The following is a 27,280-nucleotide window of genomic DNA, read 5'->3' as shown; positions in this document are numbered from 1 at the left end:
AATGTAGAACTCATATTAAATATTCTTACTATATTATAGAAGAACATAAGAAGAGTTTTGGAGGTGATGTTGACTTGCTTACTGTAGTGATATTGTAAGGCACCAAATATTCCCTATAAAAAGTTTCAGAGGTCTGCTAAATATGTAAATATGCAGGGGCTTCAAATGTTCTTTGTAAGAAGTAGCAAGGATTTGCTAAAAAGCCTTGAAGAAAGGAATGTAGAAAGGAGGGTTATTGCAATTGGTGATTTACAACCTAAAAGCACCTCAGCCTCTCTCACTTTCCATTTGCTTGTTTCTTGTTTGTAACACTTGTGAAAGTTATACTTTATACAATATCTAGCCCTTTGAAAATAAATTGCTTTGCAAAGAATTCATCCCTGACTGGAAAGCTATGCTGCCCCCAGAGATAACCTTATAACCTTGTGAATTTCTGTTCCTGTTACTGCCAAGACATTTGTACAGTCCTGCGCAGCCCCCCTCTTCCTAAAGTTGTTTCCCATAAAAGAAGAAACAAAGGGGCATTACCAGTATATAAGCCCCTGCCTAAAAATCTCATGTGGTCAGAGCTTTTTAGAGACCAGCTCAGGGTCTGCCTTACTTGCTGGAAACCATTAAAATTCTTTGCTTACTTTATACACTGCTTCAGAGTATTCAATCTCGCCTATGTAGCCATAACAATATCACAGGTTTATATCTGTCCAAATTCAACAAGATGTATAAGTTAAATGTGTGCAATTTTTCATACTCAATTATAGCTTAATAAAGTTATAAAATGCATATATAAAAACACACAAATAAAGAACAAATTAGTGAACTAGAATTATATATGAAAAATGATCAAAATGTAGAAAAAGACATAAATGATTAGATAAATAGAGAGAAAATGAAGCCTAGATAGGCTTCTTTGAATTTGGAAACAGTGAGCTACGCAACTAAAAGTTTACCTACAGCCTCTACTATATCACCAAATAAGCTTCCAAATTTGAGAGGAGTCCTTATAATAAAAAGCATCAAAAAAGTCCAGCCAACAATAAAACAAGCTCTATCCTGGAGTTCCTCTAATATCTTATAAAATTTTATGTGTCTTGAAACAATTTCATTGCTTATTGTAAACTTTGGCAATCAGACTTCAGTTATCCTTGATACCTAGGCCGAGTAGCACCCACTAATTTGTCATTGATCCCTAATGAGAGAGACTGTCTTATTAAATGAAAAGTTAAGACTCTCTCACCTGACAAACTCTTTCTACAGTGAGTGCTCTTTGCATTAAACATCCTTTAGATGAGGTAAACTCACAAAAGTTTACATTGTGAAATACAAGGTGTATGGCCAATGTCTTAGCTAATTTTATGAACAGGTTCACTTTTGCTTTATTCAAGATTCTGGTTCAGTGTGAGTCTTGCCATGATTTACTATTAAAAGAGGATATTTTCAACATAAAAAAACCTCAGGAAATGCCACAACCATAGCCATATACTGTAATAATGATAAATTTTTCATACCTTACAGTAATTAATGCTTCCCACGGTAGCTAACTCGAGGTAGTTGTCTTAGCCATATTGACTTTATGAATATTATCCCGATATTGGTAACACTATACCTTTGCATAAATTCATGGGCCGCCACAAACCACCTAGCTATTTAAAGCCATACCAATACAAAACAATTTTTTAGAAAGATACAAGTTAATCACAGGCCTGGCATATCTTACATAAATATATGTTCGTATGAAATAACCACTACTCAAGAAAAACCGTGGGACTGAAACAGTCAAGTATAGGCAGCTATCTATACTATAGATTACTTGATCCATGCTCAAACTCATTGTGCTAATGAAACTACCATTCAATAGATGACCAACTAAAGAAATTGAAAATTATGACATGCATAGAACCCACTGTTGCTTGAAAATTTATATACATATAAATATATATAAGTATACACACACATATATATGTATGTATATATGTATATATATTTGTCAACTATGGTAGCCTTTCCAATGATATTATCTAACAGAGTTGATTGGTCCAGCTATCTTCAGCTACTTATGAGTTGCACATAAAACACTTCTGTATAGTCTGAACTCCAAATCACCCAAAAGCTGTAAGAGAGGGATTTGGAAGAGTCCCAGGAAAGCTTAAGAAAACATAATACAGTTGTCTTTCTTTTTTGAACAGTCTCTATCTAAAAGAGAAAATGAATTATTTCTCTTATTAGTATAAATTTTTAATGCCTGCTTTTTTCCAGAGGATATCTGAATACAAAAGAGCTTGACTACTGACTTTGCTTAAGGAGGTTACCTTCTTCTGTCCTTGGAGATTGCTTATAATGACAAATATGATTCCTATATTCTAGTAGAACTCAGCATGCTGGAAAAAAGGAAGACAGTCTTGCTCATTTACACTCACTTCTGAAAACAATGGCCATTCTATACTAAATTTGAACATTTTCATATATATACGTCTTTGTACGTAAAGAATCTTTTGGGACTTCCGGCCAAGATGGAGGCCTAGACAGACATGCTGGGTATCCCTCCACAGCTAAGAAGAAATACAACTACCTCAAAACTAGACAACCAGAAGTTCCAGAAAATTGAACTGCATGGAAGTTCAACAAACAAAGATATATATAAAAAAAATACTCATTCAGACAGGTAGGAGGGGTGGAGCCGATGCAGAGAGGACGCGGTGTGGTGGCGGCAGGAGCGGTGACAGTGGCAGGCCAGGGGAAAGCTCAGTCACACATTTTAAAAAGTCAGGAGGGACACCTGAGGAGCATTTCCAGCTCCTCACCAGACCATGCAGCTCATGGTCCCAGCGCCAGTAAAAATCAAGGCTCCTTGCTTCTGACTGTACAAACCAGTGGGAGTTGGGGTGGAGGCAGAAAATGCTAGTGTCTCAGCAGAGTCCCCTTGTTTAAAGGGCTGCAAGGTCCTATAATATCCAAAGACCCACCCAGTCTGGGAGCTACGTCCAGGGCAACAGCTGGAGGGGCACCAGTCCCATATGAAAGGGGGAGAAGTGCTTGGAAAGAGGCCAAGTGCTGGGCAAGGAGCATTGTTACCTCTCACACCCCTCTGCCACATACAGCACCACAATGTGGTGAAACGGGTCACCCTATACTGACAAATACCTAAGACTCTGCCCCTTAAACATAACAGTGAGAGCTCTGCCTAAGACACAGAGGCAGACAAACACAGGAGCCTGTCAAGATGAGGAGATAGAGAAGTATGGCCCAAAAGGGGGAAGCGACCAAGGTTCCAGTGGGAGAACTAAACGATGAGGAGATAGACAACCTAACAGACACAGAATTCAAAACGCTGGTGATATAGATGCTCACAGGCTTGACATATATGCTTGAGTATGGCAAAGGCATGAGGGTAGAAGTGAAGGCTATACTAAGTGAAACAAAGAAAAATCCACACAAAACCAATGGTGAAGGGAAGAAAACCAGGGTTCAAATAAATGATTTGGAACATATGGAAGAAAAAACATCAACCAGTACAGAATGAGAAAACAAGCATTGAAAAAATGACGAGAGGATTAGGAACATCTGGGACAACTTTAAATGTGCCAACATCAAAATCATAGGGATTCCAGAAGGAGAAGTGGAAGAGCAAGAAATTGAAAACTTATGTGAAAAAATAATAGAGGAAAATGTCCCAATTTTGGTGAAGGAAATAGACATACAAGTCCAGGAAGCACAGAAAGTCCCAAAGAAGCTATTCCAAAAGAGGAGCACACCAAGACACATCATCATTAAAATATCAAAGGTTCAAGATAAAGAGAGACTCTTAAAAGCAGCGAGAGAAAAGCAGAGAGTTGCCTACAAAGGGGTGCCTATAGGACTATCAGCTGATTTTTCAACAGAAACATTGCAGGCAAGAAGGGACTGGCAAGAAATATTCAAGGTGATGTAAAGCAAGGACCTACAACCAAGATTACTCTATCCAGCAAAGCTATCATTTATAATGTAAGGGCATTGAAGTGCTTACCAGAGAAGGTAAAGCTAAAAGAGATCATCATCACCAAGCCATTATTATATAAAATGTTAAAGGGACTTATTTAAGAAAAAAAAAAGATCAAAACTATGAACACTAAAATGAGAACAAAGTAACAACTATCAACAACTGAATCTAAAAAATAAAAACAAAATCCACATAAGCAAACTAGAATAGGAACAGAATCATAGGTATGGGGATCATTTGGAGGGTTATCAGCTGTGAGTAGGAAGCGGGGGATATGGGAAAATGGTGCAGGGATTAAGAAGCATAATCGGTTGGTACAAAATAAACAGAGGGAAGTTAAGAATAATATAGGAAAGGGTGAAGCCAAAATACTTATATGCATGACCCATGGACATAAACTAACGGGGGTGGGATTGCTGGAGGGAAAGGGGTTACTGTGCTGAGGGGAGGAAAGGGGGAAAAATTGGAACTACTGTAACAACATAATAAATAAAATATGCTTAAAATATTTTTTATTGTATTTTAATTACAATTGCCCATTTTTCCCCCATTGCTCCCCCCTACCTAGTCCACCCCTTCTCCCACAGTCAAATCCCACCTCGTTGTCCATGTTTATGAGTCACTTATACATGTTCTTTGACTAGACCCTTCCCTGTTATTCTGTTCCTTGATCAATTTTGTTCATTTGTTTGTATTGTTCATTAGTCTCCTGTATTAGGTGATATCATAGCTGTTTTTCTTTCATTGCCTGGCTTATTTCACTAAGCATAATTCTCTCTAGTTCCATCTATGTTGTCGCAAGTGGCAGGAGTTCCTTCTTTCTTTCTGCTGCATAGTACTCCACTGGGTAAATATACCACAGTTTTTTAATCCACTCATCTATAGACGGGCACTTAAGCTACTTCCAGCACTTAGCTATTGTAACAGTGCTACTATGAACATAGCGGTACATAAGTTCTTTTGAATTGGGGTTTCAGTATTCTTCAGGTATAATCCTAGCAGTGGAATTGCTGGTTCAAAAGGCAGCTCCATTTTTAGTTTTTTGAGGAAATTCCATACTGTTTTCTATAGTGGCTGCACCAGTCTGCATTCCCACCAACAGTGCAGTCGGTCGGTCGGTCGGCAGCTGTCCGTCTCGAGAGACGATGGTGTAGCTTCTTAAGAGTCTATCTGCACCGCCGAGAATGGCTGTGCAGTCCGACTCGGGAGTGACACGGTATCTGTCTCCTCCGGTGTTGAATCGACATCTTGCGATGACGCTGGAGTGTCCTCTCCAGTGAAGCTGAAGCTACAGAGCCTGGGCGGGGTGATATGGAGGGTCTGCTGTTGCCCATGCAGCAGACCCCCCCTCTCTTCGCAGCTGAAGGGTCCAAGGGAAAGACGGAGTCAATACAGCTTGGCTTCAGGTGCGCCGCAGGAGTTGCCGGTGATGACCACAACGTCAAACCGCCTTAGGGACTCCGGCTCCGGATTTTCTGTCGGGGTTTACTCCCCTAGCCTTTCCCCTGAAGAGGTATGCCGCAAGGCAGCGGAGATTTTTTGGAGTCAGAGTTTTCCTTCTCTGACCAACAGTGCAGTAGGGTTCAGGTTTCTCCACATCCTTGCCAGCACTTGTTGTTTGTTCATTTGTTGATGATGGCCATTCTGACAGGTGTAAAGTGGTATCTCATTGTGGTTTTTATTTTCATCTCTGATGGCTATTGATGTTGAGCATTCTGTCATGTGTCAATGGACCCACTGTGTATCCTCCTTAGAGAAGTGTGTGTTCAGATATTTTGCCCACTTTTCAATTGGGCTGTCTGTCTTGTTGGTGTTGAGATGTGTAAGTTCTTTATATATTTTGGAGATCAATTCCTTGTCTGAGGTATCATTGGCAAATACGTTTTCCCATGTGGTAGTTTTCCTTTTCATCTTGCCATTGCTTTCTTTTTTTTTTTTTAATTTTTTTTTGCCATTGTTTTCTTTTGCTTAGAAGAAACTCTTTAGTTTGATGTAGTCCTATTTGTTTATTTTCTTTTATTTCCCTTGCCTTAGGAGATATATTAGTGAAAATATTGTTACATGGCATATCTGAAATTTTCCTGCCTATGTTTTCCTCTGGGATTCTTTTTTTTTTTCAAAAATACACATTTTTCATTTTACCAATAACTATTGATTGGATATATATATTTTTAAGAATTTATCTACTTTTAAAATTATTTATTTATTTATTTATTTATTTTTAGAGAGGGGAAAGGAGAAAGAGAGGGAGAGAAACATCACTGTGTGGTTGCCTCTCACTTGTGCCCCCAACTGGGGACCTGATGTGCAACTTAGTTTTGTGTCCTGACTGGGAATTGAACCAGTGACACTTGGCTCACAAGTCGACGCTAAATCCACTGAGCCACAGCACCCAGGGCTTCCTCTGGGATTTTTATGGTGTCATAGCTTACATTTAAGTCTTTGATCCATCTTCAGGTTATTCTGGTGTGTGGTGTAAATTGGTGGTCTAGTTTTATTTTCTTGCACGTCTCTATCCAGTTCTCCCAGCACCATTTGTTGAAGAGGCTTTTCTCATTCCATTTTATGCTCCTTCCCCTTTTGTCAAATTATAGTTGACCATATAGTCCTCAGTTTATTGTTGGGCTCCCTGTTCTGTCCATTGATCTATATGTATATTCTTATGCCAGTACCAGACTGTTTTGATCACAGTGACTTTGTAGTATAGTTTGATGTCTGGTATTGTGATCCCTACTGCTGTGTTATTCTGTCTCAAATTTATTATAACTATTTATGGTCTATTTTGGTTCCATATAAATTTTTGAAATATTTTTCTAGGTCTGTGAAATATGTCATTGGTATTTTTTTTTTTGCAATTAAATCATCTTTATTGCTAAGTAATTAATAAGTGTTAGGAAAACTCACTATTACTATTAACAGGCAGAAAGCTTGGCACAGACAGTTTATGGACTGCTGCTACTCACAAACTGTTTAGATTTTATTTGGAGGTTAACAGAAAGAGGAGGCTTACACTTAAGCTAATGATTAACACGAGGTAACATTTTAAACTAGAATTTTTAAACCACTCTAAAGATTTCTATGCCTCTTAGCTGTTATAATTGTAACATATTACTTAGGTTCAAGTTCTTCCTTCAAAGAGTCATCAGAATAACTTGGATTGAAGGGATTGAAGAGACTTGTGAACATTTGCCATCTCTTGCTGCTGAGTGTCCATCATAATTTGTTTCTGCAACACAGCCATTTCTCTTTTAAGTTAATCTTGTGCACCAATAAGTAGAGTATCCTGATTCTCCTCCTAGTCCTCCATACTCTTTGTGAACTGCTCATGCAACTGTTTAATTGTGTTCAGTCTCTGGCTCTTCACAACTTTAGATTGTTGAAAAACCTTTTGTTACTGTTGAAACAAATCAGCTAGTTTTTCTTCTTCTTCCTCAGTTCTCTGCATATCTATCTTCCACTGCTGAAACAAAGTCAAAAACCACTGGGAAAATTCTTGATTAAGCTTCTGCCTTAGATCTTGTTGGACTCTGCAAACATGTTCAGTTTTCTGGTTATGAGGGAAGCCTTGGTATACGTTGCTAGTCTTTTTTTCTTTGCAAGAATAACGTTGTTAATGTCAGCTCCAATTTTTCTCAGCATATTCTGTACTTTACCTCTCATAATTTCAGGAGTCCTTTTCTTCCCAAGCTCATAAATTACTGGAGTAATCACGTCAGTAAAATCCTCCTCTGAACACCTCATATCTTTTTTAACTTCTTTCTCAAAGCCATAGGCTCTTACGACATGATCCTCTGTTAATATCTTCCCAGATTTCCCGGTACATTTTCTTCCAGAGGGAAACGTATTTAGATGTTTCCTGACTGAGGTTTGCTTCGCAGCTTTGATGCTCCTCTGAAGCAACTGTAATTCATGCAGGAGAAAAGCCAACCTCCTGTCATTGGTATTTTAATAGGGATTGTGTAGAATCCGTAAATTTCTTTGTGTAATATGGACATTTTAACGATGTTGATTCTTCCCATCCATGAACATGGTATATGCTTCCATTTATTTGTATCTCCTTAATTTCTCTCTTCAGTGTTACGTAGTTTTCTGAGTACAGGTCTTTTATCTCTTTGGTTGGGTTTGCTCTTAGGTACTTTATTTTTCTTGTTGCTACAGTAAATGTTTTTTGTTTGTTTGTTTGCTTTTCACTTTCTATATGATATTTTATTGTTGGTGTACAGAATTAGATTTCTGCATATATATATATTGTACCCTGCTATTTTGCCAAATTCATTTATTATGTCAAGTAATTTTTTGGTGGAGTATATACGGTTTTCTATGTATACTATTATATCATCTGCAAATAATGACAGTTTTACTTCCTCTTTCCCATTTTGGATCCCTTTTATTCTTTTTCTTGTCTGATTGCTGTGGCTAGAACTTCCAACACTATGTTGAATAGGAGTGGAGAGAGCTGACATCCTTGTCTTGTTGCTGATCTCAGGGGGAATGCTTTCAGTTTATTTATCCATTGAGTATGATGCTGGGTTCAGGTTTCGGGTATATAGCCTTAATTATGTTGAGGTATTCTCCATATATTTCATTTTGCTGATAGTTTTCATCATAAATGGGTGTTGTAGTTTATCAAGTGCTTTTTCTGCATCTATTGATATGATAATGTGATTTTTGTCTTTCATTTTGTTATTTTGTTTAGGTGATGTATTATATTTATTGATTTGCAAATATTAAAGCATCCTTGCATCTTTGGGATGAATCCCACTTGATCGTGGTGTATGATCTTTTCAATGTATGCTGGATCTGGTTTGTCAATATTTTGTTGAGGATTTTAGCATCTCTGTTCACCAGTGACATTGGCCTGTAGTTTTCTTTTTTGTTGTGTCTTGACCTGGTTTTGAGATTAGGGTAATATTGGCTTCATAGAAAGAGTTTGGGATTTTTTCCTCTTCTTGGATGTTTTGAAATAGTTTGAGAATTGTATGAGTTAGTTCTTCCATAAATGTATTGTAAAATTTGCTCGTGAAGCCATCCAGTCCAGGGATTTTCTCTGCCAGAAGATTTCTGATTATTGTTTCAATTTCCTTCTTTGTTATTGGTCTGTTCAGGTTTTCTACATCTTCTTGATTCAGTTTTAAAAGATTATATGTTTCTAGAAATTTGTCCATTTCTTCTAGGTTGTCGAGATTCTTGACATACAGTTGTAGTAATTTCTTACAATTCTTTGTATTTCTGTGATATCAGTCATGATTTCTCTTCTTTCATTTCTGATTTTGTTTATTTGGGTCTTCTCTCTTTTTTTCTTGGTGAGCCTCACTAATGGCTTTTCGATCTTGTTAATTTTTTCAAAGAACCAGCTCCTACTTTTGTTGATTTTTGAATTGTTTGTTTAGTCTCCATGTCATTTAATTCTGCTCTGATCTTGATGATTTTCTTCTTTCTGCTCGCCCTTGGCTTTGTGTATTGTTGTTGTACTAGTTCTTGTATCTGTAGGGTAGATTTTTTTATTTCAGATTCTTCTATCCTCTTCAGGTAGGCCTGTATTGCTATGAACTTCCCTCTTAGGACTGCTTTTGCTGTGTCCCATAGGTTTTGGGCTGTTGTGTGTCATTATCATTAGTTTCCAGAAACTTATTGATTTCTCCCTTGATGTCATTGTTAACCCATTCATTATTTAATATCATGTTATTCATTCTCCATGAGTTTGAATGTCTTTGATATTTTGAGGGGGGGCTTTATTTCTAGTTTCAAGGCATTGTGGTCTGAGAAGATGCTTGACATAACTTCAATTCTCTTCAATTTGTTGAGGCTTGTTTTGTGTCTTATCATGTGTTCTATCTTTGAAAATATCCCATGTGTATTTGAAAAGAATGTATAGTTTGCTTCTTTGGAGTGAAAAGTTTTATATATCTCAGTTAAGTCCATTTGGTTTAGTGTGTTGTTTAATGCCTCAATACCCTTGGTGTTTCTTTGCTTTGAAGACCTGTCTATTGTTGATAATGGGGTGTTAAAGTCCCCTACTATGAGTGTGTTTCTGTTGATATCCTTCTTGTAGTCTTCTAGTATTTTCCTTACATATTTGGGTACTCATATATTTGGTGCATATATGTTTACTAGGGTTACATCTTTTTAATGGGTTGTTCCCTTAAATATTATACAATATCCTTCTTTGTCTCTTTTTATGGCCTTCACTGTGAAATCCACTTTGTCTAATATAAGTATTGCTACCCCAAGTTTTTTGTTTTTTTTTTGATGCCATTTTGCTTGGAATACTTTTTACATCCCTTCACTTTCAGTCTGTGCAAATTTTTTGTTTTGAGGTGTGTCTCTTGTAGACAGCATATATGTGGGTCATGTTTTTGTATCAATTCCGCTACCCTATGTCTTTTGATTGGAGCATTTAATCCATTTATTTTTAAGGTTATTATTGACAGATATTTATTTATTTCCCTTTGTACCTGTGTTCCTCTCCCCCTCTCTTTTTCTTCTTTTTCTTAAATTATTTACTTTAGCATGTCTTGCAAATTTGGTTTGATGAAGATGTATTCTTTTGTCTTCCTTTGTCTGGGAAACTTTTTATTTCACCTTCCATTTTGATTGAGAGCCTTGCTGCGTAGAGTAGTCTTGGTTGAAGGCCTTTGTTTTTCATTGCTTGGAATATGTTTTGCCATTCCCTTCCAGCTTATAGTGTTTCTGTTGAGAAATCAGTTAATAGCCTTATCAGAGCTTCCTTGTATGTTATTTGCTGTTTTTTCCTTGCTGCTTTTAGGATTCTCACTTTGTCTTGGAATGTTGCCATTTTAATTATAATGTGCCTTGCAGTGGGCCTTTATGGTTCATCTTTATTGGGACCCTCTGTTCTCCCTGGACTTGCATGACTTCTTTCTTCAGTTTAGGAAAATTTTTTATTACTTTTTATATCAGGTTTTCTATCCCTTGTTCCTCCTCTTCTCCTTCTTCTATCCCTATGATTCTAATGTTGTTTCTCTGATTCTAATGTTGTTTCTATGATTCTAATGTTGTTTCATCTCATGTTGTCCTGCATTTCTCTTAAAGCCTCTTCATTCTTCTTAAATCTTTTTTCATTTTGTTGTATTGTCTGGGAATATTTTTCTACATTGTCCCCAACACATTCATCTGATCCTCTGCTACTTAGCCTGCTTTTGATTGATTCTACTGTAACCCTCAGTTCAGAAATTTTATTCTTCATTTCTTCCTGGTTCTTGTTAATAGTTTCTATGTCCTTTTTTTATGCTGGTGTCATTCTCCGTAAGTTTCTTGTAGCTTCTCTGCAATTCTTTGTAGTTTCCTTGGAGTTCCTTGTAATTTATCTGAAGTGTTCCATAGTTTTCGTTGAGATTGTCAAGTTCATTGAGCTTCTTTATAACCATTCTTCAGAATTTTATGTTGATAGTTGGTTTATGTCTATTCCAACTATCTCTCTTTCTGGGGATTCTCTTTTCCTTTCATTGGAAGGTTCTTTATGTGTCTCCCCATGTTGGATTCTTCTTGCTTGCTTTTGTTTATTAGATTTTCTTGCTTTGACTTCCCACCTTCGGGTTATGAGATTCTTTGTAGGCTACCTTGGGAATTCAGTGGTGCAGGCTCTTTGATCTCCTGAGCCTGACACTCTTGGGATACCCTTAATGCCATTTGTTCCTGCTGTCTGGTTGCATTTCAGTTACTCTTTGGTGGGTCCTTTCCTCTGGCTAGTTGATTGAGGGTCACTCTGCCCACCTTGTCTTGAGTTCTTTTGTGGAGATGCTACTAAAACATAAACACAAAACCCAGGCAAGAAACCCACACCCTCCAAAATATCCCCCAACCACAATCCTATTCTCACCAACAAGTGAGCCAGTATTAATATAAATTTAGAGAAGTTAAGACTATTATACTATAGGAGAAACAAATAAGCATTGTTTTAAATGAAAGAAAGGTGAATTTTGAAGGGGAACGTGATAGAATAATAATAGTAGGAAATAAGGTCAAGGTTATGTGAGACAGTAAGTAATATTTACATTATATGCTGAAAAATGGAGGGAAGAATGCAGAATGAAATGAGAACGTGGAATTGTATAGTATTAGGTTTATATAGCAATTATATGCTATATGTTTAGTTTAAGAGGGAGGATAAACAGAACAGACATACAAACAAACAAAAATTAAAGAAGAATCACAAGAGGGAGAGAAGGTAGGAAAGAGATTAAAGAAAGAGATAAAAAAAAAAGAAAGAAAGAAAAAAAGAGTTTTTACTCAGTTCAACCTTTGGGTGAAGTCTTCTTTTTCTGGATCCGCATTTGCTAAAAATTCTAATGGATTTCAAATTGTTTCTGGCTGGCTGGCTGTGGGGAGATCCAGCTTGATTCTGAGGTTTCTAGTCTCTCACTCATGGGCTTGCCACTGGTCTGCTGTGAGCTGCACTTAGTTGAGTCCCCTACCCCCTGTTCCTGTGGTGCCCTCAGCCCTCCTCAGGTTTGTCTAACAACACTGTTCTGCTGATGGGTCGGCGTGCACATGCCAATAATCTCTGCTCAGCCTCAAGTCCCATCTCTGTTCTTCAAAAATGTCTCTGTGTTGCTTTCAAACTGCAGCACCAGCTCACGTCCCTGCCTGTATGCCTGCACGCGCCACCTGTGTGCAACACCTGTGTGCTGCCTGCACGCCGCCTGCATGCGCCACCTGCCCGCCCGGGGTCCTTACCGAGTCTGTAGTTCCACCACAGCTTTCCTGTATAGACCCTTCTCTGTGACTCAGTTCTTCCCCTTTATTTGGTGGGGCTCTAGCGTGCGCGCCCAGAGTGCAGAGCTACCAGCCCAGGATTGCCAGCCAATGGAGTTCCCACCTAGACTCAGTTTATACAGTTTCTCACAGTCTGGGCTGTTCACTGTCTTCCCTTGCCTCCGGCTGTTTCAGCCAAACCTTCTCGCTGACTCCCTCCGGGACTTTGCTGGTCAGTGCACCCTTGGCAGGGGGAAGACTCCAAGCAGATCCAGGTTAATGAGCCAGTCAGCTGCTGCCCCTTTCAGGTGCAGTGAGGCAGAGAAGCCAGTCTGGGAGGCCCAGTGACTCAGACTGGTGACTCAGCCTGGAGAAGGAGGCCAAACTTTCTGCTCTCCTTCATGCCGCTCCCACACTCCCTTCCCTGTTTGTGCTGTCTGAAATCTGCACTCACTTACTCTTCTCCATGTTTGCACCCCAAATCCTTCTGTGATGAGAGCAAGTAGACAACACCCCTACCTACTCTGCCACCATCTTTTTACCCCTCTTAAATTTTTTTAAAAAGAATCTTTTGTACATTTAGGTACATACATTTACATATAAACACCAGGAAACAGGTACAAGAATATTTATAGAAAAATTGCTCAAAATACCAAAAACTATAAGCAATCCAAATGTATATCAATAAGACACAGAAAAATAAATTGAGATACATTTAAAATGGAGTTTTATACAACAGAAAAAAAAAGACTGCTCTGCACCTACAGGTTACATGCAACCATGTGGATGATTCATAGGAATATAACACTTAAAAACAGAATAAAGTGTCTCAAGTGCCAAAACACTACATATCATAATTTTCACAAATCTCAAAACCAAGTACAACTAGCCAATATATTATTCGTTCTTCTGTCATATATGTTAAAAACTACCTTTAAGAAAATAAAGTAATGACAAATTCATAACTTAGGAAAGGCATTAGTTACTTCAGGAGTGGACTAAAGAGCAGCACAGAAGAATTCCGGCCAAGCTGGATGCCTAGACAGAAATGCTGTGTCACCCTCCACAACCAAGAAGGAATACAACTATCTAAACACTAAAGACAAACAGAAGTTCCAGAAAATATAGCTGCATGGAAGTTCAACAAACAAAGATATAAAGAAGAAATACTCATCCAGACAGGTAGGAGGGGTGGAGCTGATGCAGAGAGGACACGGTGTGGTGGCGACAGGAGCAGCGTCAGTGGCAGGCCAGTGGAAAGCTCAGTCACATGTTTTAAAAAGTAGGGAGGGACACCTGGGGAGTACTCCCAGCACCAGCAATAGCACCATACCAGACCCCACAGCTCATGGCCCAAGTGCCAGGGAAATTAAAACCTTATTGTTTTTGACTGTGTAAACTAGTGGGTGTTGGGGTGGAGGATAAAACTGTTGGTCTGTCAACAAAGTGCTCTTGTTTAGATGGGTACCACAGTCCTAGAATGTTCGCAGATCCACCCACTTTGGGAACGATGGGGACACAACAGCTGTAGAGGTTCCAGGCCTGTCTGAAGTGGAAGAGGTGCCTGGAAAAGGGGCAAGTGCTGAGCAGGCAACACTGTTCCCTCTAGGACCCCACCCCACACACAGCGCTACAGCATGGTGAAACAGGTCACCCTGTACTGACATATACCTAAAGCTCCACCCCTTACAATGTAACAAGAGCAATAGCTCTGCCTAAGACACAGAGGCAAACAAACTCAGGAGCCTGTCAAGATGAGGAGACAGAGAAGTATAGCCCAAAAGGGGGAACAGATCAAGGTTCCAGGGGAAGAACTAAGTGACGGGGAGATAGCCAACCAAACAAACGAGTAGATTGACAACCTAACAGATGCAGAGTTCAAAACACTGGTGATATTGATGCTCACAGGCTTGACAGATATACTTATGTATGGCAAACGCATAATGGAAAAAGTGAAGGCTATGCTAAATGAAACGAAGAAAAATCTACACAAAACCAATGGTGAAAGGAAGGAAACAGGGTTCAAATCAATGATTTGGAATATAAGGAAGAAAAAAACAGTCAACCAGCACAGAATGAGGAATCAAGAATTGAAAAAAAAAATGAGGAGAGGCTTAGGAACCTCTTGGATAACTTTAAACATGCCAACATCCGAACCATAGGGGTGCCAGAAGGAGAAGAAGAGCAAGAAATTGAAAACTTATGTGACAAAATAATGAAGAAAAACTTTCCTAAGTTGGTGAAGGAAATGGACTTATAAGTCCAGGAAGTGAGAGAATCACAAAGAAGCTAGACCCAAAAAAGACCACACCAAGATATATCATCGTTAAAATGCCAAAGGTTCAAGATAAAGAGAGACTCTTAAAAGCAGCAAGAGAAAATCAGAGAGTTACCTACAAAGAGGTGCCTACAAGACTATCGTTGATTTCTTAAAAGAGACTTCGTGGGCAAGAAGGGACTAGCTAGAAATATTCAAGGTGATGAAAAGCAAGGAATTACAACCAAGATTACTCTCTATCGAGCAAAGTTATCATTTAGAATGGAAGGAAAGATAAAGTGCTTCCCAGAAAAGGTAAAGCTAAAGGAGTTCATCAACACCAAGCTATTGTTATAGGAAATGTCAAAGGATCTTACTTAAGAAAAAGAGGATAAAAATTATGAACACTAAAATGACAACAAATTCACAACTATCAACAACTGAATCTAAAAAATAAAAACAAAGTTCAACTAAGCAAACCAGAATAGGTACAGAATCATAGGTATGGGGATCATTTGGAGAGTTATCAGCTGATAGGGGAGAGAGTGAGAAATGGGGATATGTGCAGGAACTAAGAAGCATAATTGGTTGGTACAAAATAGACAGGGGGAAGTTAAGAATAATATAGGAAAGGGTGAAACCAAAGAACTTATATTCATGACCTATGGACATGAACTAAGGGTCATGGGATTGCTAAAGGGAAGTGGGGTACTGGGCATAGGGGAGCAAAGGGAAAAAATTGGGACTACTGTAACAACATAATCAATAAAATATACTTAAAAATAAAAAAAGAGCAGCACAGAGAAGAGAAGATGGATGCATGCCAAGATACTACAATTTTTATTTTTGAATTGTGTGGTGAGTTTGTAGGTATTCGATATACTTCTATTGATCTATATAATATTTGTATATGTTGAATATTATATTTCAAAAGAAAATGAAAAATAGGTTAAATTTATTTAAATTGTTATTTGATAAAATGTGCAGAGGACTTTTCTGTGCTACTCTAGTAGGGGCCTTTTTAACATTGTTTTTGGGTCCCACATAACTTGAGAGAAAACTTTCCCAATGTCCTGAGTTAAATAAGAAATAAAAATACTTAAAGCTAGATTTGTCAGACTTTTCAATATAATATTATTCATTCTGACTATCCAAATAGGGTATATTTCTTAATCAAGCACTTTAGGGAAAAAAATCATATTTAGTAATACCCTTGTCCCTACAAATTCTTCTACCATTAACCTGACATTTTATTTAAAACATACCATAATTATCCCCTTAATGCATTAAGTATTATTTAGTGTACTGACAAAATATAACTATCTTTGGGTGAGATGATATGTTAATCCACCATTTTTTAGCCCACGAGTTTATCTGGTAATAATATGTCACTTTTGAAAGCAGAAAGTATCTCTGAGAAAATTGGCAACAGGACTGGTAAGTTTAATTTTAAGAAGTGATCAAGAGAGAATGTAGAATGTAAGTTCAAGGAAGGTAGAAATGGGTAGAAGTGGAACTTGTGGGCTTTGGTGATTAATGTATATTGGAGTGAAGTGTGAGGTTTAGGGACTCTCCTGAGAGAAGAGTAAAAATAAAACGGAGAGAGAGGAGAATGTATTTATATGGTTTATTTAGCAGCTGCCATCATCAACTCACAGACTTAGCTTAGCCCTGAATGCATCCTCTTATGGCCCTTTTCTCTTGCCATTCTTCATTCTCACCCTGTGCTTCCAGGGATCACCTATCAGTTAAACCACTTGCACATAACTCTTAATCTCAAGTGCAGCTTTTAGAAAATGGAAAATTGGAATATATGTACTCTGACTTAATGAAACACCTTAATTTCTTGTAGCTTTTCTTGTGAATACAGGAAATGCCAGAGTAAAGTTAGGCGCTGCAGCATTTTAAATATGGTATATTATTGTGGTACCCATGCTACAATATAGTTACATAAAGTTCTTTAATCAGTACTGTGTTTCTCACTCCTTCTACGAACAGGACAATACTTATATGTTGTACAAGATTAAGTTATTTTTGTTGCAGAAATAATAAGTCTCAACTGTCAACCTCAATACAGAAAAATATAGAAGCCAGTCTCTGAGTGACTGGGTTGAAGCTGTGGTACATGGTGGGGATGATGAAAGCATGGAAATAAGAAGGAGGAGGAGGATCATTCCTTCCAATCAGGAGCTATTGCTTTCCAGCATTGTCACTGTCTCCACATGTCAGTAGAGGAGGGGTTTTTAAAAAGTCATTAATGATCTTTGAAGAGTTCCAACAAGCAATTCTATTCTGTATTTTGTGAATTTGGAACACGTGCCTCACATTAGAACTATACTTATAGATAACTAATTACAAAGTTAGTCTGATACATAACTAAATCTATTTCTACGATACCAGGAAGTTTAACAATAAGGCATCAGTATCGTATTTTGAATATTTCTTCAACTAAATGCAAAATGTTACATTGCGACTTGGGACATTAATACAAGCAACTAACTGTATGATGCCCTATGAAAACTGTTTACCATCATCATTATTATTGGTAAAATTTAGTGGTCCAACATTATTCAAATATAGTTATGTTTTTAAAGGATCTAGGAGTACTTGACCCATCATTTTTCAGGTAACTGCTCTTGGCAATTCCACAAGACTTATGAGAAAGTAATCAGAGTTTTCCCAACTCCTTTAAATCTGATAAAGTATCTATAATTGAATACACTGAGTGTTTACAGAAATACTAGTGAACCAGAGAAAAATGGCTTCCCCTGATGTCTCAGCAATGTCAGGGTGCTTGTGTGGGCACTGATCTATAACACTGGTATGAGACACTTCCTCTGAAAAAGTGTGGCATCTACATTTGATAAAGTGTGGGGAAGATCTGAATATAAACCAACTGTGAAGCACTGACAACCTTCTTTAAACTCACCTAAGAACAAAGCAGTCCTCATAAATGTGGGGTTTTGGTTTTTGGGTTTTTTTTGTTTTTTGTTTTTGTTTTTGTAACTTAGCCAAGGATATAATAAAAAGCACAGAATACACAATGTCTCCTTATATGTACACCGATGAAGAGAAACTGGTGAGCATCTCTATATAGTTTAGGGCAACACTAAATCTGGAAAGAAAAAGATGTGATCTGGGTAAATTTATAACCGAGTAGTTATTCTTATGTGAGATGATTCTAAAGTCTTAATTGAAACTATTAAAGTAGCTTAGTTAGATATAGTTCATATACAATATTGCTAGGGGAATAGATTCAGTGTTAATTTAGATACTGAGAACAACCATTGGCAAAATTTTCCATTTGTGATCCTTTTATTTGTTTTGTGATGTACTGGAGCCAACTCATATTGTTTAGGGAGAGTCCATTGTGTTCATCTCTTCCAAAGTCTGTATTCACTTACTTCAGATTGGTAGTTTTAAATTGGCCATACTTATACCAGAGAAATAAGAAATGAGCAAATGTTATAAATCACAGCTCCCTTCTGCTACAGCCTGTTGTTTAACATTTATACATATATGCCCATTTATACTGAAGTAAGAAATGAAAACAAGCAGAAATCTCCAACTACTTGCCTTTGGCCAGGGAATTCATCTCACTCAGAGACTTTGGTCATGATGAGCCTGAGCCCTGGGGCAACATTAGAATATTCATGAGTCAGTGTGTTTTATCTAGCAAATGTCTAATGTTTAAACTCTGGGTAAGTAACCCAATCTCTTTAAGACTTAGATTTCTTATATGTAAAAATGGTTGTAATAGCTGCCCTATTTCACAGTCTTGTGGTGAGATTTCAAATGAATAATAAATAATGCATGCAAAATATTAATTACGATATACTTATATACTATATAGTCCAGATATAATTAGTATATTTATCTATATTACTGTAATAATACAAAATAATTGACATTTACTTAGTGTTTATTATATGTCCTATACTGTTCTAAGTGCTTTACATGTTTTAGTCATTTTATCTTCATCAGTCATATGAGGTAGTTGTTATTATTATTCCCATTTTACACAGGTAAAATTGAAGGTACAGTGGGGTCAAATAACTTGTCCAAGATCCCACAATTAGTAAGTGGCAGATCTAAACTGACACATTTAGGCAGTATCTAACTACTGATCCTGAGCTCTTAGAGATTAAATGCCTAAATTCCCAGGGATATCTGAGATAGTATATATAAGGATAATGTGTGTGTGTGTGTGTGTGTGTGTGTGTGTGTGTGTATGTATATATATATATATACATACACACACACACAAATCTTTTGATAGAAAAAATTTTAGTTGAGGTGTATGAACCTTAATTTCTGCACTGGTACCTAATTATGTAAGCCTCAAATCATCATAGTGAAAAAGATAAACACAATGGACAATTTCTGTTTGCTTACTATTTTATATCATATCAAGGATAAAAATATTGATATTATAATGCTAGAAAACATCTAAGATTTAAAGTTTCATGGATCTTTATTTTTTTTAATTTTTAAAAAGATTTTATTTATTTATTATTAAGAGACATGGGAAGGAAGGGAGAAAGAGAGGAAGAGAAACATCAATGTGTGAGCGATAACATCTACTGGTTGCCTCTCTCATGCCCACAACCAGCGACCTGGTCCCCAACCCAAACATGTGCTCTGGCTGGGAAAAGAACTGCTGACCTTTTGTTTTTCAGGAGAGCTCTCAATCCACTGGGCCACACCAACCAGGGCTTCATGGATCTTTAAAAACAACAAAAACTATATTATTTTCTTCTCTTATAATGCAGCATGATCATATTATTAAATATTGGAAGGGGAAGCAAGAAAAATTCTTCCTAAAATCAGTCTTATTAACCTGGTGGTGATTTTTTTTTTCAATATTTCTTTCTTGTGTAAGTCAGACTTTAAAATATAGTTTGATCATAGTATATGTGCAATTTTATATTTTTTATCTTAAAGTCACAATGTAAATATTTTCCATGCTGCTAAATGTATATATGAAATAATTTAGTGGTTGGATTCTGGTATTTGGAATAACTATAACACATATAAAATTATATGATATACTTCTTTTGGACATATAGATGTGTTTTTTAAGTTTTTTATTGTACATTTTTGCATACTTACCTTTTGAATACAGAGCTATTGCAACATTTTGATTGATATTTTAATTTATAGAGCTTTATATATACATTAGTTTAAATGAAATAAAAAGTAGTTATTGAACCTTTGCATCTATTGCCAAGAATTTCTCGCTTTCTGTCTCTTCCCCTCTCTCTTTATATAGGTAGAATATTTATTTTCAAAGTCATTAGTAGAGTGGCAGATATTACATGATAGAGGTAGGTAGTAGAACTCATATGTCATACTAAAATGCTTTCTAGATGAAACAGTCTTTCAGTTTTAGTTAAATGACAGCATGGGCCTTTTAAGATGATTGCTCTGAAAAAGATGGAAAGTAGTCAAAGAAGTCTAGAAACCACAAAAAGAGTTTTCTAATAGTTTATAACAAAGTTCTGTTTTAGGTGACTAATAATGAAGAACAAGAAAAAAACTGGTTTATAATAATAACTGGAAAGTGAAATCAATAAGATTGATGATTAACTGAAGTAAAGGGGAGATTTTTTCTTTATTTTTTTAAAAAAATATTTTTATTGATTATGCTGTTACAGTTGTCCCAATTTATTTTCCCTCTGCCCCCTCCACCCTGTGACTCCCCTTCCCTCCAGTTGCCCCCCTCTCTAGTCCATGCCCATTGGTTGTGCATATAGTTCTTCTCAACATCTCCTGTCTACTCCATTTCCTCCTACATTCCCTCCTCTTAATTCTTTTTCCCCCTTCCCCCTCACCGCTGACCGCCCCGCAATATGTTCCCCTTACCTATAAATCTTTTTCTCCTCTCATTGCCTACTTAGTATGCCTTTGTTTTGATTCCCTAGCTTCTGTTGTTGGTTGTTGTGATACAGTTTTCATTTTTTAAATATGTTTTATTGATTATACTGTTATAGTTGTCCCAATTTCCCTTCTTTCACCTCCCCTCCACCCAGTGGCCCCCTCCCTCCAATTGCCCCTTTCTTTTTTAGTCCATGTCCATTGGTTGTGCATATAGTTCTTGTCAACCCCTTTCTGTCTATTTTACTCCCTCCTACTATGCTTCTTAATTCCTGTACTATCTCCCTCCCTCTCCCCCTCCCCCGCCCACTGACCTCCCCCCCCCAGTGTGATCTCTATACCCATAGTTCTTTTTCCACTCTCGTTGCCTATTTAGTTTGCCTTTGTTTTGATTCCCTAGCTTCTGTTGTTGGTTCTTGTGATGCAGTTTTCATTTTAATATTCATAGTTTTGATCCTCCTTTTTCTAAATCAGTCCCTTTAACACCTCATATAACAGTGGTTTGGATCTAATGAACTCCTTCAGTTTTATTTCATCCTGGAAGCACTTTTTCTGCCCTTCTATTCTGAATGAAAGCTTCCTTGGATAGAGTATTCATGGTTGTAGGTTTTGGATTTTCATTACTTTGAATACTTCTTGCCAGTCCCTTCTTGCCTGCAGGGTCTCCCTTGAGAAGTCAGCTGAGAGTCTAATTGGGACCCCTTTGTACATGATTCTTTTCTTCTCTCTTGCTGCTTTTAAGATTCTCTCTTTATCTTTAATTTTTGACATTTTGATTATAATGTGTCTTGGAGTGGTTCTCCCTGGGTCCAGTTTTCCTGGAACTCTCTGTGCTTCCTGGACCTGTAAGTCTATTTCCTTCCCCAAGTTCGAGAAGTTCTGCTTCATTATATTTTCACTTAATTTTTTAATTTGTAGTTCTTCTTCTTCACCCTCTGTCAGTCCTATAATTCATATGTTCAGTCTCTTATAGCTGTCCCAGAAGTTTCTGATCCTCTCCTCACTTTCATTACTTTCTTTTTTTTAAGTATATTTTATTGATTATATTGTTACAATAGTTCCAACTTTTTCCCCTTTGCTCCCCTCCGCCCAGCACCCCCCTTCCCCGACAATCCCCTCCCCAAGTCCATGCCCATGGCTCACCCTTTCATATATTCTTCTTCCTTATTTTAAAATAATTAATTAATTAGTTAAATATTTTAACAATAAAAAATAACAATCCCTCCCTCTCAGACTTAAGACCCTTTACAATCTTATAAAGGACAATGGACGAAGGTCTCAAGCTCCTCTAGATGCTTCAAGCTGGACATGGTCATCGTCCTACCTACCGTTGGGTCAAGAAATCCCTAATAAGAGTGGGGGTGTGGAGGGGAGGGTGGCCTTCCCACAAGGGGAAGGATCGTGCAGACTCCAGGTTGGTTGGCTGTCTCTGGACAACGGCATGCTTGGTTTAACAGGCTGGCATCCTTGTTGTATTCTGGGGGCAACAGGGTTAAAGGACATCCTTCAATCCATAACCACTAGATGACAAAAGACAGGTATTAATTTTTCAATGTCCCACATTAGGGAAAAGAAGGGCTTCTTTGGAGGAAGGTATGCCAGGTACATCTCACCTGTCCAAAACCCTTTTGCCCATTATACTTAGTTTGGACTGAGGGAAATATTTTAGGTTTCCCCCTCTCAGGCCTCTGGGCTCTTTCCGTTCAAGCCATTAGGATAGAAAAGAGAAACCAGTTTTAAAGTGAAGCCCACAGACCACCCCGTTCTTCACCAACCCAGCCACTTAGTTCAGCCAAACCATTGAGTCTCAGGAGGCAGCAATGCAGACAGGATTAAGTGAGGCCTATACGTACAGACAATCATTCAGGTAATGAGATCGTAGGCTTATGCCCTATGAAAACAGAAAACACATGTTAATTTATGTAGCATAACGCACAAACAAGTCTCTAAATCTGTAGGACTGTCTTATCGGAAAGACATCCAGTTGCAAGGCCTTTGACATTCTTCTTGCCTGTAAATTAAACATCTTTGATAATGCCACAGACATAGTTTAACTTTCAAATGAAAACAAACTTTAAATGAAAAGAAACTTTAAAGACAGTTAGCTGCACTGCTTTATAGTCTACCACTGGGCATTGTGATCTTCCTTGAACCTTGATTTTTCTCCCTAAGATTACCCTTCTTGTCATTAAAAGGACTGCATTAAGTTCATTTTTAATTTATCCTGTTCATTTGCATAAACACAACACGAGCAGCAAATGATCACTTATGATCTTTAGTTCTGCTTTGCTGGAACTTACGCAAGGAACATTTAGGGTGACCTTCAGTCTGCCATTCAGGGCACAGAAGCTGAGCAACATACCTGGCATTCAGCCTTGCCTGTAAACACCTGTCTTTTCCAGGTCCTCCTGGTTTTCCATTGTGCCTTAAGGTCCCTTCTAGCCATCTTTCAGGAAAACAACCTTCGTTCCTTCCCTGGAAAGATTGCTACAGACCGCTCATCCATCCAAGGTACCAGGCCTTTTATCTCGTGGACTTTTATTAGCTTTGAAAGTCAGTCCCAGTTGCTCAGGGCTTTTTGGTAACAACCAAAGCCCAAGCATGTCTCCTTTAGGCATGACATTCCAGTCAAAGTCTTAGTCAAAAAAATCGTTATTAACAACTGGTCTTATTAGTTTTATGCAAAGAAACTTAGGTCATTACTTACTTCTTTAGAATGCCAAATTCTGGAGGGATCAGATAGGGAGAAAATACATACAGTGTGAAGGAAAATCCTTGTCCTTCTAATATTCACTGAACTTGCATATCTGTTCTTTATTTTTATGTTTTCCCTCCACTAAAAATTTTTCTGTTTGTTTGTTTTTCCATTACAGTTGTCTCACTTTTTTCCCCCTGTTGCTTCCCTGCCCCCTGCCCCTCCTCCTTCCACATTCAGTCTCCACCCAGTTGTCCATGTCCATGGGTCATTTATACATGGTCTTTGACTAGACCCTTCCCCTTCTTACCACTTCTCTCCCTCCCATCTCCCCCTTTGTTACTCTTAGTTTATTCCTCGTTTACATACCTCTGGTTCAATTTTGCTCATTTGTTTGTGTTGTTCATTAGTTTCCTGTAACAGGTGAAAGCATAAGGTAATTTTCTTTTGTTGCCTGACTTATTTCGCTAAGCATAATTCTCTCTATTTCCAATCATGTTGTTGCAAATGGTAGAAGTTCCTTCTTTCTTTCAGTACTTATTCATTGTCATTTTCCCCCTTTGTACTCATTCCTCTCTGTCTCTCTCTGTTTCTTCATCTTCTTAAAGTAGACCCTTTAGCATCTCTTGCAATACTGGTTTGGTGAAGATGTATTCTTTTAACCTTCTTTTGTCTTGGAAACTCCTTATTTCACCTTCCATTTTGAATGAGAGCCTTGCTGGGTAGAGTATTCTTGGTTGTAGGCCTTTGTTTTTCATTACTTGGAATATATTTTGCCATTCCCTTCTGGCTTGTAGTGTTTCTGCTGAGAAATCTGATGATAGCCTTATTGGAGCTCCCTTGTATGTTATTAGTTGTTTCTCTCTTGCTGCTTTTAGGATTCTCTCTTTGTCTTTGAATGTTGCCATTTTAATTATGATGTGTCTTGAAGTGGGCCTGTTGGGGTTCATCTTCATTGGGACCCTCTGTGCTTCCTGGACTTGCATGGTTCTTTCTCTCTTCATGTTAGGGAAGTTTTCTGTCATTAGTTTTTCAAAAAGGTTTTCTATTCCTTGCTTTTCTTCTTCTCCTTCTGGAATTCCTATGATACGGATATTATTACGTTTCATGTTGTCCTGCAGCTGTCTTAGAGCCTCTTCAGTCTTGTTCAGCCTTTTTTCATTTTGTTGCACTGTCTGTGAGTTTTTGTCTACATTGTCCTCCAGCTCGCTGATCCGATCTTCTGCTTCCTCTAGCCTGTTTTTAATTCCTTCTACTGTGTTCTTCAATTCAGAGATTGTATTCTTGATTTCCTCCTGGTTCTTATTGATAGCTTCCATGTCCTTTTTGATGCTGGTATAATTCTCAGTAAGTTCCTTATAGTTCTTCTGGAGTTCACTGTAGTTTTTCTGGAGTTCTTTGTAGTTTCCGCTGAGCTCATTGAGCTTCTCCATAATCCATGCTTTCAATTCCATATCTGATAGTTGGCTCCCCTCTATTTCATTTAGGACTCTTTCTGGGGACTCTACCTTTCCTTTCGATGGGGGGTTGTTTTTCTGTCTCCCCATTTTTGTGACTCCTATTGTTTGTTGGTGCTTCTTAGAATGATCTGCACTTCCTGTATCTGCCCCTGGTTGTGTCAGATCCTGTACCAGTCTGGGCCTAGGCAGCCTGTTGGAGACTTTCAGGGATCTACTGCCTTTGTCTGGCTTCTTTAGTTGATAATCTATTCAATCTGTGATTAGCCGTCAGGCTTAAGGACCGTGGGTGTGGCAGCTTAATTCCTGTAGGCAGGGCCTTTGCTTCCCCTCAGGCTGAAGCCACTTGGAGGAGGGGAATGGTCTTCCTGCAGTGTGGGGATGAGTCAGCACTGGGACCCATCCGGCTGCTTCCCCAGCTCTCCCCTCAAAGCCACCACACCAAACTCTCCCCAAGTATTTCCAGTCCTCTCTGTCTTCACTCTGCTTGTGCCCAGGGTAAGTGGGGCCAAAATATTTTTATATGTGATCCACTTAAGAGCTCTTTTTCTCCAGCTGTTTCTCTCCAGCTAGCAAGAAACCCTGTGGCTTTTCGCTTTTCTCAGCTGGATACTATTTTACTTTCCACTCTGTTGCTGTAGGCTGGGAAGCTCAGCTGGGCGTTTAAACCCTGCCCTTCTCAGGGGGAATTCCCGGCTGCTGAGCTGTTTCTCAGTCCCTTCAGCTGCCACCCGTGTGAGCCCAGCCAGCCCTTCCGCGTCTCCGTACTCCCTACCGGTCACGTTGTGATGTAGCGGCCTTTTTTGTCTCTCTGTGGTTATAAGACTTCTCTCCAGCTGGTGTTCGGTTGGTTATTCCAGATGGTTTCTCCAAAATTACGTTGTAAATCCAGACTAGTTCTGGGAGGAAGTTAGTGTAGCTTCCACTTACTCCTCCGCCATCTTGTTTCTCTCATTACTTTCTGTTTTCTCTTTCTGCACTGGTTGACTGTTTGTTCCTTCCCTATGTTCTGATTTGTTGATTTGATCTCTGGCTTTTCTTTCCTCACCACTTGTCCTGTCATCCTGACCATTTTCGTTTATCTTTCCTTCTTGGGCTGGGCTGTCACATCTCCTACGTTATCAGGGGCAGAGCCCTGTGCACTCATCACTACTGGGGCGACCCTTCTCACCACACTGTGGTGCTTTGTGTGGGGGCGGGGGTCCAAGATGGATTCCTGCCATTCGCTTTCCGCTGAGAGACCGGGAGCCTCCTCCTCCAGCCCCATGCCCTCTAGGCCTCACAGTCCGAGGCAATGGGGGGTCTGCCTTCCTGGTATTGGAATCACTAATGGACAGGTTTAGTCTGCAGCCAGGGTTGGTTCCCAGGCACTTCTCTCATCCCCTTAAATATGGGCATCTGTGCTTACTGAGTCCCACTGCTCAACACTGCAGCTGCCACCTCCAGCACAGCTTGACCTCTCAGCCCCAGCTCTGCCCCTCCTACCGGTCTAGATGAGCACCACTTGTTTATAACTTCACACGTTGGACTTCCATGTAGCTATATATTCTGACGCTTCTGGTTATTTTTGGGTTTTTTTGGCAGTTGTAGTCCTTCTTAGTTGTGGAGGGAGACGGAGCATGTCAGTCTATGCCTCCATCTTGGCCGGAAGTCTAGACTCTTTCTTAATGATCTCTAGCTCTGGTCCAGAGATCCATAATGAAAGGGTATCTGGAGTTGAAGAAAGTCTTCACATGAGGGAGAAAAATCTTGCAAGGTCCATGTTAGTTGGTTGTCCCTGAAAAGCAGTGTGTGTGATATCCAAAGGATTGCATTTCTGGACACGTCAGTAACCTTGTTGTATTTGCGATGTCACTGACAAAGGTGTTCTTGCCCCTTACTGTAGCATCATGAGCGTCAGCCCCATTCCTCCTTGCAGATGAGTGACCAGAACCAGTCCAGGAGCTGCAGAGAAGAGCCAGGAAGAGGGCAGCAGGACGCAGGGTGGACTCACGGGCAGTGGCCTCCACACTCTCAGGCCTCGGTCAGCATGCCCCGGTGGCTCCTTGCCCTGCATGACACCGGGGAGAGGGGTGAGAGCCCTGAAGCCCAGCAGATCCTAAGACTCTTATTTCTTAATACAGTTTTGAATATGTTAAAGTTGAAAAGCCCATTTTATATTCAAGCAGGTATCTTCTGCAAGCAGTTTTATACATGAACATATATAAATATATGAATATATGCATTTAAAACTTAGGGAGAAATATTTATAAAGGTTTTATTAAACAGGTAGAATGGATGAGGTGTCCTTAAAGATAGTGTTTAAA

General features: G+C 38.6%; 1 pseudogene; it reads right to left on the bottom strand.

Annotated features, from left to right (window-relative positions):
* Positions 1 to 7,115: 7,115 nt before the first annotated feature.
* Positions 7,116 to 27,030, bottom strand: LOC150001892 (synaptonemal complex protein 3 pseudogene; annotated as a pseudogene).
* Between the last annotated feature and the right edge of the window lie 250 nt (positions 27,031 to 27,280).

The sequence above is a fragment of the Furipterus horrens genome, unplaced genomic scaffold, assembly GCF_987537825.1.
Source record: "Furipterus horrens unplaced genomic scaffold, mFurHor1.1.pri manual_scaffold_9, whole genome shotgun sequence".
Taxonomy (NCBI): Eukaryota; Metazoa; Chordata; class Mammalia; order Chiroptera; family Furipteridae; genus Furipterus; species Furipterus horrens.
The sequence above is the reverse complement of the archived record's forward strand: the minus strand, read 5'-3'. Positions and strand labels throughout refer to the sequence as shown.